Here is a 13,618-nt window from a genome sequence, read left to right on the forward strand (position 1 = left end):
TTTCACCCCTATTGTCTTTCATCCTAAGGGATCTCAGTGAAATGTATAGCCTACTGTGTATTGGTTATATGGGGATTATTTCACCCACCAGGATATTATTTTGGGATATTCTGTGACAATTCTGTTAAATAATAGAGATTTAGGGCTGGGATTGAAAATTGGCTTTAAATTCCCCTTATGTGTCAACAGATACTTATATAGAAGTAGGTACAATAGAAAGTAGTTATCAATTTTGAAATCTGGCCATGATAGCTTTACTAACCTATGTACTGTATTGTGAATGTAATATGTGTAGCAGCAGGAGGAACCAGGGGGAAGTCTGCAGAGTTATGATGTTTGTTAATTTGGACTACAACTCCAGAAACCCCCAGGGACTGAGGGGGCAAGAAAAAGAGGAAGAAGACATTTGAGACTGGAGTAAAGGAAAGAGAGAACAGCCTGAACATGGAACCTGGTCAGACATACACAGAGGAGTGCACAGTGGAGTTGGAGATCTCACTGTCTCAGTTAGCCAATACTGTGGATTGAAGGAGCTGGACTGATTTGGGGGCAACTGCAGACTGCTGTTTCAGTGTTGTAGGGAGTAAAGTCTAATTTGGGGATATGTGTGTGGAGGGGGGTGGAGGGGATTAAAGAGCTGAGTGTATGTTACCATGGTGTTGATGTTTCTTTACCTTTCACCCACTGGCACTTTGGCTTGTGACCCTAACCCCTATGATTTTTTGTATAAAAATTTGAACCCCGCCTTGCTTCTTGTGCCAGTTGTTGGGGCTGCAGAGCTGGCCCACTACTTTTGGAACTTTAATGGGTAGAAGTGATTAGGACCTTGGCTTTCTGTTTCATCAACAAAGCCTCATCTTTAGAATGCAAAGGACTGCAGTCTATCTTTCTAGGGTATTAAGCAGGTACTAATCAGAAAGGAAATGCCACATAGAATTTCAAACAATCCTAATTATTGAGGTATGGTCCCCACTTAATTGACTAAATCTAATAAATTAAGGACTGGAAGTGCCAAGACTGGAAAATAACACTGTTGATAGGTAGTTCTTCAGTGTATGGGAAACACTTGATATTGAAGTCACTGAATGTAGCCTATTTACATTTGATAGATTAAGCCATGAATCTGAAGGGCACAAGTAAGCTTAGTCAGCATCTACTTTGAAATAAAACAAATAAAGGCCCTTGTAACAAAATGTTAGGATCTATGATCCATGCACAGGACCTTTTCTACTTGACCCACCCTCTTAACGGGAATTGGAACTCATGAGGAAGCTGTCTTTGCTAAAGGTTTACCCTGAGCCCATAAAATACAAAGGGGTGGGAGCATCCATCTACCAGAATGAATTGGATGTCCTGTAAAGAAGTTCTCAAAGTTAGCTTATCTGCTTTTATGTGAATTAACAACAAAGCTAAGTCCCAGGAAGAGGGTAATTTGTCCTCACATGGCTTGTCTAACTGGGCAAGGAACAGCTCTGTTTCTTTGGTGCTACGAAGTTGTGAGTGTCGGGGAGAGTCAGGTCAGGGACAGGACAAGGTTAATTACTTAGTAGGCACAGTTGGGGAGACACACCAGGAGTGAATATTGCCTGATTAAGAGCCAGTGACTATTAAAGTCCATGGCAGGGGGCTATTCTTTGCCCTCTGGGGTGTAGAGTGAGGAGAGTCAGCAGGGAAAGCCAGGAGTGGCAAACCCAGTGCTGGAATGGGTCGCTGATAAAACAGGGTGACCAGGTGAAAGTAACCATGGCAACTAGTGAAACAAATAGGAGAGAGGGAGAGGGGAGCTACTGAACAAGTTGATCCTCAGGTGGAGAGAAGGTCCCACAGAGGAAGAATCCACTGATACCTGTGAGGGAAGGAGAGAGATAGAGAGAGAGAGAGAGACTGAAGGTGAGCCAACAGGTTCAGGGAAGTGGGTTGCAGGGTGGTAGAGGGCAAAGAAAGACTGTGCATTGTGATAACAGCTGGGGTTATCCACAACCTGCTGGGAATTCACTAATAAACCAATTCATTTTTATCCTGCTTCTGCAGTGATTTACTACAACCTATCTCATTGGGGAATTAACTTCTTATTCTTCCATTACGTCAAGGCGTGGCAGGTGAGCCCTAGGGAAAGAGATTTTGTTAGTTACCCCCACACAGCCACAGCGTGCACCTGCTGCATGTGGAGCAGGTTGGAGTATACAACAAACTGTAATGTCCACTTATGTTTCTAAGAGTAGAGCTCAAAAAACTGCTTCTATAAGCCTCAGGAAAAATTACCTGTAATGGAAAAATTAGGAAGGTCTCATTATCATGTAGATCATGGGTGTATTTCAGACATTAACTAAGAAAACAGAAATGGTAATTGGTACCTAATTTTACAATGAATTACACTATTTGCAACTCAAAATGCCTATCATGAAACTTTCAGGAAAGAACTCATCTGTCTCTTTAGTTCCCTACTTTTTATGCCATATATTACAAGTTTACTTTGAATGTTTTACACTCTTTCAGCTCTTGCTATATTGCATTTTTAATGCCAAATGCATATCTACCTATTTGTGTCTTCCATGGGCTAGGTACTTGCTGCACATTACTTAGTATTCTTAATGCACACTGAAGTCAAAAGGGACTGTAGATGGGTGGACATTATGGGGGACTGGACCCACATTTGGAATAGCTTCACTCAATTTGGGGAAGTTAATACAAATTTATAAGAATTTAACTGAGGGTAGAATTTGGCTCATTCTATTTTTGTTCTTTAAAAAAAATCTCTAAGGTATGGGCATGTTCATACAAACACACTGATCCGACTTACTGAAAGTAACAGAATCCACTCTGTTAGGGCACGGGGAAAGGATAACCATGCAAGGCAAGTGCCAACTATCTTCCCACCCACTTAGTGATCAGAAGGGCAATAGCAGGCTTAGGCAGCATTGCTACAACATTTTGATCTGTCAGAGGATTACTTGGGAGTTGGAGTTTCCGACTTGCTGTTCAGTTTCAAACCCCATCTTCCCTACCTAACAGATTCTCCACAGGTGCCCAGGCCTTCCGTTTAAGCAGCCTGTTGTATGGTGGGGAAAATGTTTTCTATCCCTACTTCACAGGAAAGATGTGTTGAGTGAGGAGGATGGGGGAGTCTGGGGTATATGTGGGGGCAATGGGGAGGCAGGGTTGTTTGAGTGGAGTTGTGTGGCTGGGTGTGAATGTTTGAATGTTGCAGAATAAAGAGAAAGATCCTGGAGGCAGAAAGGAAGAATTAAAGAGCAGCCTGACTGTGAGAATAAAAATGGGGAAAGAAGTAGGAGTTAGAAATAACAGAGCAGCCAGGGAAGGGGAAAATGAGGACAGGAGACAAAACTGAATTTGTAAAGAAAAGGAAGGGAGAGCCATAGGACAGGTACCAGAGGAGAAGAGAAAACTGAAGCAAGTAGGGATTTGAGGGAAGTGTGTGTGTGAGGTGGTGGTTGAGGGGACGAATTTGCAGTGGGAGAGATAGGAGCAGCTGAAGGGAACAAATAAAAAAAAGGAGGGGGAGATACTAAGTCCATGTAGGACTATGAAAACAGAGTAGAAGGGAAAGGATTAAACATAGAGATAAAAATGAGAACGGGGGAAAAGATATTGCAACCTAAAGGTTAGCCATCATTGAACTGTTCTTACATAGCTGACTCTTTCTAATTTGCCCCTCCCCCTCTTCTTAGTCCCTTCCCCTTTCATCCACACTTTGGGCCCTGACACAGGTGCCCCACTCCAGATCCTTTGTTCCCTGGGATTTTTGCTTGAAATTGGTTCTCATATCAGGCATAACCTGTCCTTGATATATCTGTAATGTCTTGTTTGGAGCCTGGAAATCCATCTTCATGAAAGCACTCATACTGTTGAATGCAGTATAGCCTACTAATGATGGTTGTTACCTCTTCTTCATTTACATTTTCATCCATTCTGTCTCTCATGTTTTCCCTTTTCCTCACTCCCAGCCATTCTGGTATATCTCATCCAAACCTTTCATAGCCTTGTACAGGTCTTCTACCGTGAGAAAATGAGCTGGAGACATACATGTTTTAGCCTGTTTGCTGCCTTGTAATGCTTTTTCCTTAGGTTGATAGCTGCTGTGATGACCCAAATACACTTCTTCTATTGCATTTTTGGAGTTTTTTTTCTGTCAAGAAAATGACCTGTTCAGTTTTACTATGATCTGGAAGCATTTCACTGTCCCTACATGATGAGAGACTTTCCTAGGTGGAAGAGGGTGGGAGGGATTTGTATAACTCTCAGTCCTGAAGGGCAAGGAGTAGGTGCAGTTAAGCAGAAAACATTAGTGTAGTAGACTGTGCCATCAGAGTTTTCCTTTGTGGCACCCATAAACAACAACATAATTAACTGCAGGCTCACAAAGCTGGGCACTCCAAGTACCAGAGGAAGGAGCTGAGATTCTGTTTCCAAGTTAATGCATTAAGTACGTCTGACAGAACGTGGGCAAATGGGGATTCTGGCAGCAAGGATGTTATATAAAGTCGAAAGAATAGGTTTTATTCTAGTCTTTAAGAATAGGGTCTAAACTCTGAACTAACTTATACCAATGTGAATAAGATGGAAAATTGGAAAAAGTGAAAAGGTAATCTGACTCTCAAAGCTTAGGGAAAACAAATGCATGGAACTTGTCACAAGGGTATTTATATAAGCACCCAGTCTTGGGTTCTGTTTTTCTCTAGGCAGCACAAAATGCCTTGCGTGTTTCATACTATTGGAATGTAACTGTGAAAGAGGTTTTTTTTGACAATGTCAACTGCTAACAGGTAAGAATTAAATATATTGGGAACCTTTATAGTCATTCCAATCAGGACTAGAGAAAAAAATAACTGTAGCTCATTAAGAAACTCCTATAGGTCTTCAACCTCAAGCTCACAGGTTGAATAAAATTTAATTGTAAAAATACTCCTTAAAATTACTCCTTAAATAGTAGGCATTGAAAATTCTCACCATAAGTACAGAGAAGCCATCTGGCTCTGTGACTTGTGTAATTATGAGGCCTTCCTTACACATGTAAGATTCTTCCTTTTCTATATATTATTGTGATAATTTGTAATAAAAGAATTAAAACCCAAATAACGCTTTCTTCTCTCCCTTAAGACTTCAATTATAGTTTAGTGGTTGTTACAATTTGAGGTCCACAAGCCTACTGGAACGAGTTGGTAGATTCAGTTTGGTTCCTGGTTGTCCAATATAAATACCAAACACTTTCAGGCTGTATGGGTGCTGAGAATATACGACCCTGAACTAGCCTTCCCTCCACTCCCCATATACTTATAGCATTCTCTTCAGGTCATAAATGAATGTATTATGTAGCCAGGATGGTCTGAATCTGAAGAAGAATCTTTTGTATTCAAATCTTGTCTAATCTACCCAATGACATGGTTGGCCCAAAAAAAGATATCACCTGAAGAAATTCTTACCTTTTCTGTTACGTAGAGCATTCATGCCCCTGTATGCTTGAGTTAGGCAATTCTTGCAATTTTTTTTCCTTCAAGTGGAGAGCTAAAAAATTTAAATGAATTTAATTCAGCCAAATTCATGATTCATTTATATCTGTTTTCTGGGAACAGTTGAGCAATTGAGCATACCTGGTGCAAATATTTTTTTAAAAAAAGCATTAGAACCCTGTGTCCGAGTAGTCATTGGAATTAAAGTTTAAAATCAAAACTGAATATCAAGAATTTAATATTTTTAGAGAACTGTTCCTGATCAAGCTTCAGGGGAAGAAAAGCACAGAGAAAATAAAATTCATAATGAAAGGTGTTAAATAATTTTAACAGTGAACAAAATGTGAGAAAATTATGATCTGACATTCCATAAGGCTGAATTCCTGACAATATCTGACAATATTCACTGAGAATGATTCACTTACTCATCACTAATGTGCAGTTACTAATATATATGCACATGTGTCTGTCTGTCTGTCTGTCAATCGGAAAATACATCTATCAGAAAACCTGTCATCAATCTTCCAAAGCTGTTTTGTGATATAAAATATTTTATTTTCATTTTAGATGAGTTCTATGGCTTGTAAGTTATGAGGGACTGGAATCTCTGTCATTTGGAGTGTCAATAATGCCTAAACTTTTAATTTTCACGTGTAAGTAGTTTAAGCAAAACTTAAATATATTGGGAAAGGACTACTATCCAGAGTTCTATTCACCAGCTTTCACCATCATATTTTGTGAATCACCAGCCAAGGAATTTCTGTTGGTTTTTTTGGGCTCACTTTTGTGTCTCATCTTCTGAATCTAGTTTCAATATGTACACTATCCCATATGCTGAAGGTCCTTCTTAGTTACTATGGAAAATAGTACAGAGGTACAGCCAGCAGTTACTTCATTCCTAAAAATTCAGAACATCAGTTAAAATGAGTAAAATAGTTCTAGTTCTAGTTCAAGAGAGAGAGAGAGCGAAACAACTTTCCTTAGATAATCTGAGTTACTGGATAGGTAATCAAAACTTCCGATACCTCATATTTATTTTATTTTCAGTGTCATGCTTCTGCAGAGAGTGAGATGATGGGAAAGAATATAAGACAATTTGTTAAAATATCATGCCAGGTGCTATTTTCAGGAATATTACAATTTTTGAGAAGAAGAATGAGCTTATGGTTAGCGTACAAGCCTAGTGCTCAGCATATCAGAATTCAGTTCTTGACTATCAGGCAGACAGTCAGTATAACTTTAGGTAAGTCACTTTATTTTTGTTTCAAACAATTTCCAGCCTGTAAAATAGGGGTGATATTGTATTTACTCACATACCTCACATACTTTTTCATAAAAAAATCAGTCTCCATCATCAGGGTACATGTCTTAACAGGGGAGACTGATTTTCTGCCAGGAATACAACCATCCAGCTTTGATTCCTGCTTGCAGCTGTAGTAGCATTTCTATTCAGGCATCTGAGAGAGCCAGTTGTTATAATGGCTCGTTGTTCAGACTACAATTGTTAACAATCATGTCTCCTTTTTAATTTACACCATCAATTGAAAGTTTCAACACAGGTAGGACTTGAACCAAAAATTTCTGGCTCCATAAATCAGCCCTTTGTCATTAGGCCACTGAGTCTATACAAAGAAACAGCTGATAGCTTGCCATATAACTCCTTTTGAATGGTCTTGATGTTCTGCTAATCATGCTAACTTTTTTTTCTTGCATTTTTGTTCTCTTTTAGCTAATCCTGGTCTCTCTTCTCCTATTTCATAGCCTTGCAGAATGCTTTTTAGCAGTGTTAGGGGTAATAGATCCATCCATGGTGACCAAACTTCAGCAGTAGCTACTGTTTCAGCTCTTGTTTAAGCATGAAAGGGAAGGTGAGTGTTTTGAATCTTAGGCTCTGTCATTGCTCTGTGCAGCCATGACTCTGGAAAACTTGTTTTGGGGAAGGCAGAATGAAGACAGAAAAAAAAGGTGTGCATCTTATTTGTGGGACTGTGTTGTGTGAAAAAATATGGTATTGCTTTTCTCCAAGAGTGTGTATTTTTTTTTTGAGGGGGATGGGAATGTGGTCAGTCCTTTGGGACAGGGACTGTTTCTACCTATGTTACTGCAGCATTTAGCACATCTTGATGTACAAGTTCCCAAATGATGCATTCAATAAATAATAATGTTGGTAACCTGGTCTTGATTAATATGCACATACATACTGAATGTATCTACACGTGCATTTATGCTGGCGTAAACTTACTGTGCAGTAAGTTACTGCGCAGTGAGTGGGAATAGGTTGGCATTAAAGCATTAATGTGCTTTAATGCCTGCTGTACATGTACAGGCATTAAAGCACATTAACTCTGTGTGTGGTCTAACTTGGGGCTAAAGTTAATCCTAAATCTGTCCACACAGTGTTACTGCGCTGTAAGGCATCTAGACGTGCATTATTGCATACTAACTAATCAGGTGTAAATTCGTTACCTGCATGATGCAGGTATCAAATTTATGCTCAAGTTGGCATAAATCACCATATTTATTGTGCAGTATGGATGTGCACGTGTAGACACACGCCCATATTGTGCAGTAATTTTGGTTACTACACCGTAAATGCACACATGTATATGTGCCTACAGTGTATCTTATATCTGTTACATACATTTTAAAGTATAACCAAACAACAGCATTTAATGTTTAAGAATCTGCAACACTAACATGAGTAAAAATGGTCTACATGTTTAAAATGCTAAAGAAAACTTCAAGCTCTATGCCTTTTACTGTTGCTATGAGATTGAATGCCCCTGATGGCAAATTACACATGATAGATTTGTCAGGAAATTAAAACACTGAGTAGTGGACATCAAAGTACTATCAAAAGGATCTCCTGTCCAGTGGGAGTATCGGCACTAGTGAGAGGAAAACCTGCGATGATATATAATTTTAATTGGACTCTGTCATGACAGGATGACCAGATGCCAATAATAATCCTAGGGAAAAAATAATATGAAGAGAAAGAAAGATAATGACTATATATCTTTCCATTTTGCTTAGACCAATGGTGACAGTTTTTAATCTCTTTAAAATGTCTTTTATCCTAGACTTTCATTTATTTCTTTAACGACACAGCAATGCAACGTCTTGTGCAGTCAGTATGTGGTGCTTTAATGAGGGCTGGCTGTCATTTGGACAGAGAGAGACTATTTCTGCGCTGCCCTGAGAAATGCATCCCACTCTTCACAATGCAGCTTCACTGCAATAGCTTACTACACAAGAAAGGATAAAGATTTGAAAGTGTTTACTGAAATAGATGACTTCCTGTTATACCCGATCTCTCTGGTACCGACCAGGCATGAAAAAAAACACATGCATGCAACATTCAGGACTCAGATTTAATACCCACAAAAAGACAACTCCTGAAGAGACATGGAAAGAGAGATGTGTACATATACACACACACATCTTCACCTATTCAACCAACACTGCATGTAGAAGCTCCCAAATCTGTGCCTACTATATGTATCTGAACTCCTTAGGACTGTTTACCTGAGTTCAAACCAAAGCTTCTAAAAGCTCTTTATTATTCTTGTTAGGAACAATGATTTGTTGTCAGCTCCAGTTCTGCCTTCTCTTCCAAAACAATGACTCTAAGCCAATCTTCCTTTACTCCCAGCTGGCTAGCCCACACCAAGAGATACTCTCCTCTCTTTTTAGCCAAAGGACTCAGAGCCCAGCTGCTGCTTCTGCCCATGGCCAGCAAGCCTAAATTTAGATATGTTTCATTCTGAGCTGCCTTTCTGCTGCATGCACAGCTTTTTGGGATGGGTCATTTATACAGAAATGGCTAAAAAGCAAATTAATTAATATTGGAAGCTTAATTTTAATCTTACACATCTATAAAACTAGAAGAACGTGTACCAAGGTAAATGAAGTTATAGCTGTGTGAAACCTGATGCAAATACAGAAATAACCCATTATGGACTCAATCCTGTAGGTGCTTAGGCCTTAGAACAGGGACGGCTGCTCAATATGGGGCACTTGGGCGCTGCCCCAGCAGTCTAAAAATGACACACAAAAATTGCATCAACTAAATAAATTAATTAAAATAATAGTATTATTAACTGGAAGTATTCAAAACAGCATCAGTTGAATTAACAATGTAAACAAAAGTAATAATAATCTTTTTCTTGCCTGTGTCTACTACTAACATAATCAATCTTTATGCTCATCGATTACTATGCATACACAAGAAAAAGTTGAGTATGTGTAGTAAGCACCTTGGGGTGATCTCCTTACCGCCCAAGTGCCGCATGAGCGGTAGAAACACCTGAACAGTTTGAATGGATGGCAATAACCACTTGGTTAAGCGGGCAGCGAGGTACCTGTACTGACACCCCAGCCCAGGTAAAGAACTGTTACCTAGAAAACCATGGGGAAACCCCCAACCCTGCCTGGAGGGGGAGGGGGAAGGGAAGAAGGAGGGGGAGGGCAAAGGGCAGGGCCTGATGCTCTCAGTCACCGAAGGTTTGGCTCAGGCTCACTTTCATTCTGGAGCCTGTGAGGCAAGTGGGACTTGCAGGGGGCTGGGGGCTGAGGGAGTGGGGAGGTATGCAGCCAGCTGGGCACTCCAGCTGGGAGTGGGTGGTTGCAGCCAGGGAGCAGGGAGGAGGGAGTTTGCAGCTGGGGAGCTGGGAGCTTGTAGCCGGGGATTGCGGGGGAGGGGAGGGTTTGCAGGTGGGGAGCTGTGGGGATTGTAGCTGGGGAGCATGGGGGATTGCACCTGGGGAGCTGGGGGGCTTGCAATGGCAGAGCCGGGGGGTTTAGTTTTGATAAACATAAAAAATTACATGATATGTTTTATAGCATTGTTTTCATTAACAAACAGAAATGGAATAAAAAAAAAATGAAACTGGATGATACAGTGTGATGCTCCACCCACTCCACCTGTCTCAGAGTTCACCAGCCACGCCTGACTTGGAAGCATGCTGATCCAAAAGATAAGCATATGCTTGAGTGCTTATTGGATCAGGCCAGGTTTAAACTCTAGATTTAGACATAAGAGCTGCTTGAAGACATGGAAAAATGGTGCTTTACTTTAAACTTGGCATACTCCTATACCAAGACTAGCACATTCCCAGATGAAACATCATGTTGCACCTGTCTTTCCCAATGTCTGTACAGATTGGACGCTTTAGTAGGGCTTTTTTGGTGCTTTTATCTAGTAACTGATTGAATCAGCTATCAGATAAAAGCCCCAAAATGCCCTGCTGAAGCACCTGATCTATATAGACACTGCAGAGTTGGGTCAAATTAACATGCTGCTGCTTCAGGCAAAGCGCATCCCGCCCCCCCATCTGTCAGTGCCCAAGGTGTTTAAAAAAGGAGTCTAATTCAAGCAAACTGATAAATAAGGACAGCCAGATCTGGAGAACCTACAAGTTGTTGCATGCTGTGAAATCAAAGGTATATACTGTTATGGTGAGTATCAAGACCTTAAAAAAATCAGACTGGAATTTAGGAACTGAGTTGATTATGGACCTCAAGAAACCACAGGCAAGGTTTTTATTTTTAGTATGTTCTGCTTTCTTAAAATGAAAATCATGTTACTTTAGCTGCTAGTACTTTTGTTGGTATGCTTATGGGTCAGCAATCGAGCAGTCTGCCCAGGAATCCCAATCCTAGCCATGGCCTCAGCCCTCATTGCCTGTCCCTCTCCCAGATGCTGCTCCCATCCACTTGGCTGAGCACAGGACAGAGCCTCTTGGTGAGTTTTGGTGAGCTGTTGTGGGTGGGGGGAGGGGAGGGGTCCTGACCCAGCCTGTGACAGCTCACCAAAACTCCCTACGTGGCCCTCCAGCCCAAATAATTGTCCACCCTTGCTATAGGGGATCTGAAAGATTTGTGGGGATCGGTATGTAAACCCCTATAGAATCTTTCTAACTAGGAGCTACTTTGAGAATCAGCTCTTCAGTCTTTACCTTATATCAGTGGTTCTCAACCTTCATATACTCAAGGCACCCCTCCTTAGAATTGAGGCACCCCTCCGAAAATCCTGTCTCTTGGTTTTCACTTGTTGTTTTGACTACAGAAAAATAATAAAGCAATGTTTCTGTTCCAAAGAAATTCTGTTACAAGTTAGAATGCTTTTAACCCTCTTCTGGCTTCCTATACGAAATACCTGTGTTTATCCTGTGAATCATGTTTGCATACCTAACAGTGTTGACATTGTGTGGCACCCTTGGCTAGCCTTGAAAGGATCTAAAGGCACCTCAAGTTGTCACAGCACCCTGGTTGAGAATCATGGCCATATATTAATCACAGTTGGGAGGTGATGGGGACTCTCAGTTCCCAATAACTTCAGTGGGGACTAACCAGGACTGAGCTGTTAGTGAACATCTTGCTCTCACATTTTACTATTGCTGGGAAATGTCTTTAGTGAGATAATTATAATGTTTTTTATGAAACTATTTTCAACCAAAATACAGACTTTGTGACATAAAAACACTTTGCAACTTGGTCTCCATGTTGCCAAATTGTTTCTGTAGAAAGGAAAAGCACCCCAATAATTTTGCAGGGGTAGGTGGGTGGATAAAACATTTTTATTTCTTGGTTTGAAAGAACATTATGTTTCAAAATTTCCTGTATTGAAAAATAATAATTTTAAAAGTTAATCAAAATGGAAATTCAATAGTTTAGGTTAGACAATTTTTAAAAATACTTTCCAAAGCATCCAGAAATTAAAAAAAGATGTGCCCTCCTCTAGTTTCTGGTGCTTATCTCCCAGATCTCTGCCCCATGAGTATGTTTCATTAGTGTTAGCCTTGCTTACCTGATATCATTTTTTTTTATACTTTTATTTTTAACAGGGTTTTCCACACAAACTGCTGAAACAAATACATTTAACCTTCCACCTTGTGTTGCATAATTGCACAGATTTCACTAGGGTTTATTAAGCACTAAGGTGTTCACGAGGGGAAGAAAATCCTAAATGCTGGACCCTGGCTAGTTTAAGTTTAGGGAAGTACACAATTTTGGGTATGCCTACACTGCAGTCACTGCTGTAACAGCAACATTTGTAGACCCAACCAAGATAGCTTGCTTGAATAGTGTTAACAGTCTAATTAGGGCCGCATAAAATTCAGGACAGGCTGCAATACCTGAAGAGCTGGGTGAAGAGTTGGGTAGTTAATTCATGCTGAGCTACATGCTACCATAGCTACGCTGTTAGCAGTACCCAAGTTAGTTAGTTTAACCCTAGGTTACATCTTCCACCATGAGCTGCAGTCACAGCAGTGAGTGCATTGTAGACAAACCTTTACATCCCTGAAGATATGGCCCTGGTTTCCATTTTAAATAACTGCAAGTCGTTTGAATTAGATAATTTACAAGCTCTTTACGAGCAAAAATGATCCTCTTTTATGGAGCACAGAGCACTGCAAAATGAAAAGGTGTCAGTGGAATTGTTTTAGTATAATTCAAACAACAGATTTTTAAAGCGGTGTTTGCTATTAGTGAGCAAGGTGTGGAGTTAGAAAGCCAAACACAAGCAATTACAGTGAGCATGTTTTCTGCCTCTCTCAGTAGAAATGTGTGTAGGTTATCCTCAGTGGCTGCGAGCCATCTTGTCACACCAATTATTTTAAAACAATTGTTTCATTTGGAATAGGTGCTGCAGTACAAGTGATTTTTCCCTTGTCAATGACACATTCAATTAAAACAGCACTGACTAGGAGTCCTGGGGCCCACTGTGCCTTGTCCAATCTTATCAATCAGCAAAGAACAACCTCAGAGACTCAAGCCTGGATTGGTACTATTGTCAGGTGGCTTGAACATGTTGCACCTTCCCAGGGTTCCTGAGTGTCTTCATTTCCTGTGTCTAGTCCAGCCAATGATGGGCATTGTCTCAGCAGTGCTCAAGTCCAGTATGCCAAGGAGGCTTATGGCAGCGGAATAAGATGGCAGCTGTGACAGTCCTGACAGCTGGTTTGAGCTTAGGGTGGCAGACTGTACTGGACCGGTCGCAGTTGGGGTAGCAGTGAGGTATGACCATTATTATTGGCTTGCAGATGTCAGTTTCCACACTATTGGTTACAGCATGTGACAGACACCTAGCATTGTTGCACAGCCAGGCAGAACTTTAAACATACTCTGAGCATCCCAAGTGCTGTGTT

General features: G+C 40.6%; 1 long non-coding RNA gene across 1 annotated transcript; it reads left to right on the forward strand.

The window, feature by feature from the left end:
• The first annotated feature begins 1,762 nt into the window (after nt 1-1,762).
• LOC109303846 lies at nt 1,763-3,163 on the forward strand. The gene is made up of 3 exons (XR_002099242.1): nt 1,763-1,848; nt 2,855-2,858; nt 3,154-3,163. It is a non-coding gene; the product is annotated as an uncharacterized LOC109303846 (long non-coding RNA).
• Nucleotides 3,164-13,618: the final 10,455 nt, after the last annotated feature.

The sequence above is a fragment of the Gavialis gangeticus genome, unplaced genomic scaffold (genome assembly GCF_001723915.1).
Source record: "Gavialis gangeticus isolate Ggan-Ray unplaced genomic scaffold, GavGan_comp1, whole genome shotgun sequence".
In the NCBI taxonomy this organism is placed as follows: Eukaryota; Metazoa; Chordata; order Crocodylia; family Gavialidae; genus Gavialis; species Gavialis gangeticus.